The following is a 2,980-nucleotide window of genomic DNA, read 5'->3' as shown; positions in this document are numbered from 1 at the left end:
ATTTGGGAATAATCAGTAAGAATGCTTCAGAAATATGGACAAAAACAGTTTGGGACAAGCGAGTTAAAACAATAAACAGAGCAGCAGAGTAAAATCCATTACAGATTAGAGGAAAACATTGTTTTTTTCTCATGTGGATTCAGAAGACCAAGAACAGTTATAATGTATCACAAGTTTATACTAAAAAGAGTGCATTGATACCTTTCCTAGTCTAATATATATTTGAAACCTAAATATTTATATTCCAATTCTATTTATTGGAGTAAATAAATATCAATTTATTTGTCAAATTATCAACTAATTCTATTAAGTTTCATTGTGAAATATAAAATCAGCACATATAAATATAAAATATATAACTATATATAATATGATTAAAAGACACACGTTTTGTATTGTTCTGTTGTAGTTACTGCATCAAAGGCAACTCTGTTTTAAAGTATGATTCCATTATCTCTACTTCAGTGTTTGATAGAGTTAGAACTAAAGCTTTATCATTTGTAGATTTACAGCATGGAGGCAAGAGAAAACACTGTGATTAAAACATTATCAATTTAATGCCTAATTATGCGGAGAAACATATGCACTTCTCCTGCAACTATGAAAATATTTGGTGATAAAAAGGCAGTAGTGTAAGTTCCTGCCAGGAACTTACAGACAGGCCAGGACATTAAGTAATCATGCATACGAACAATTTTTTCACCTTCTTGGCTTTAGCTACTTTTAAATGGAAGGTATAATAAACAATTATATTTTGATAAAATACCTTCTCGTCTGAACAGTTCTGTTTGAACTGTTCATCTCTCTATGATCCCTTATAACCAAGATTAGTTTTGTTCTAGTAAGAAAATCTTTGCTGTCAGGGTAAGGTATTCTGGTTGGTCTCTTCCCACATGAAAGAAGGGTAAAGGCTCAGGTAGACATTTGTTCCAGTAAAACTTCATTTGGGAAAATGTCAGCTGAAGAAATTTAGAAGTAGCTCTTAAGCAACGCTTAGTTTGAATCCATTAGGTCCACAAAGCTGGATAAATAAGTACTTGAAAAAGCCATCATCTTTGGACCTAACTATAAATAATAGAGAGTATGATCAAATTCCAAATAAAAAGATTTAAGATACTCATTGACAAAAAAAGATTGCAAATGTGAGCAATCGACTGATCAATATAATTTTTTCCACTATTCACAGAATTTTAGGGAAATAAGATCAATAGCATTGTTAGGAACAATAAGGTTTCCTTGTTACAAGTAGGCACCCATAGATATAAGCCTGTATAAAGATTGCATCATTAACTATTAAATTTAGAGGATATTACATGCTTCAGCAGCAAGTATACTCAAATTACAATACAGAGATTAACATGGCACTTGCACAAGTATAATATGAAAATTTGAGAAGTATTCCATATTTTTCATTCTTCAGATGCAAGAAATGAAAAAAAGTGATTAAAAAGTTGATGACAAAATTACAAGTGTAACAATACCCGTAATTCATATAATTAAATTAAGTTTGACATCAGTGTATTAAATCACCTCAGAAAGGCGTTTACATAGCATAAACTTTACAAAACTTTTCAAATTAGATAACATTGTCATTTTATCCCAAAGAAAAATAATATTAAGACCTAGAAAAAAGGACTCAAACTGTTTCTATATGGAATACAATCCAAAAGGACACATTAATGAACCTATATATTATAAAATAATATAGAATTCAAAGTATATCTAGGAGAAAATAAATTATGAACATTATGCAAACATAGAATATAGAATATTTTAAAATATACTTTTTCAGACAAGCACCAGAAATATTTTAGTTTCTGTACTACTCATTTCAACAGGTAAATTAAAATTATTTCTTATTAAAAAATCACAAACTCTGAAGAAGTTATTATACATGTTTACAAAAACTATTGAATACATTTTTCCATCCAAGGCAGGCAATTCACTTGGAAGAATTCCGCGGAATCCATGAATTTTTACAGTAAAATTTTGGTGCTGCCGGGCACTGGTGGTTCATGCCTATAATCCTAGCTACACAGGAGACTGAGATCTGAGGATCATGGTTCAATGCCAGCCTGGGAAGGAAAGTCTGTGGTACTCTTATCTCAAATAAACCACTAGAAAACTCGAAGTGGAGCTGTGTCTCAAGTGGTAGAGGGCTCACCTTGAGCTGAAGATCACAGGGATAGCTCCAGGCCCAGAGTTCAAGCCCCATGACTGACCAAAAAAAAAACAAAAGATATTGTTTTTATTTGGATTGTGAAAATATTTTGTAGGGACACAAAAGATGGACTTGCATTTTTGAAATTTAAGAAACTTAACCCGACCATTAGGACTTTGGTGAACAATTTGTACAGCCTTTCACAACTTCATCGAGGTAGTGATACATACTTATCCTTTTGGCAATATCAAATACAGTTTCTTCTATGTTGTTCTTCAGGCCTGGATTTATATAATAGTTCAACAGAAGGCGATCCAGCGTATCTTTGCTATCTCAATTCTCAACAGCAAGATATAAGGGTGTCAAGAGTCCTTTAGTTTAGGGAAGTGTTACTGTGTCTCAAGCGGTAGAGGACTCCCCTTGAGCTGAAGAGCACAGGGACAGCACCCAAGCCCAGAGCTCAAGCCCCATGACCGACCAAAAAAAAAAAAAAATCCACAACAACAACAAAAATCAAACAAACAAAAATTTTTGGGCTGGGAAAGTGGCTCAGTGGTAGAGCGCTTGCCTTGCATACATGAGGCCCTAGGTTCAATTCTTCAGCACCACATAAGCAGAAAAAAAAGCGGGAAGTGGTGCTGTGGCTCAAGTGGTAGAGCGCTAGCCTTGAGCTGAAGAGATGAGGGACAGCGTCCAGGCCCAGAGTTCCGGCCCCACGAACAAACCAAAAAAAATTTTTTTAAAAAGAGTCCTTTAGTTTGGGCATTGATATCTGTATCAAGATGAAGTAAGAAAGAAGCCACTCTGGTATTATTCCAC

The 2,980-nt window shown here is 33.9% G+C and overlaps 1 pseudogene; it reads left to right on the top strand.

Annotated features, from left to right (window-relative positions):
• The first annotated feature begins 1,313 nt into the window (after positions 1-1,313).
• LOC138807651 (U6 spliceosomal RNA) lies at positions 1,314-1,410 on the top strand (annotated as a pseudogene).
• Positions 1,411-2,980: the final 1,570 nt, after the last annotated feature.

Source organism: Dipodomys merriami, unplaced genomic scaffold (genome assembly GCF_024711535.1).
Source record: "Dipodomys merriami isolate MVZ:Mamm:240054 unplaced genomic scaffold, mDipMer1.0.p SCAF_426, whole genome shotgun sequence".
Lineage (NCBI taxonomy): Eukaryota > Metazoa > Chordata > Mammalia > Rodentia > Heteromyidae > Dipodomys > Dipodomys merriami.
The sequence above is the reverse complement of the archived record's forward strand: the minus strand, read 5'-3'. Positions and strand labels throughout refer to the sequence as shown.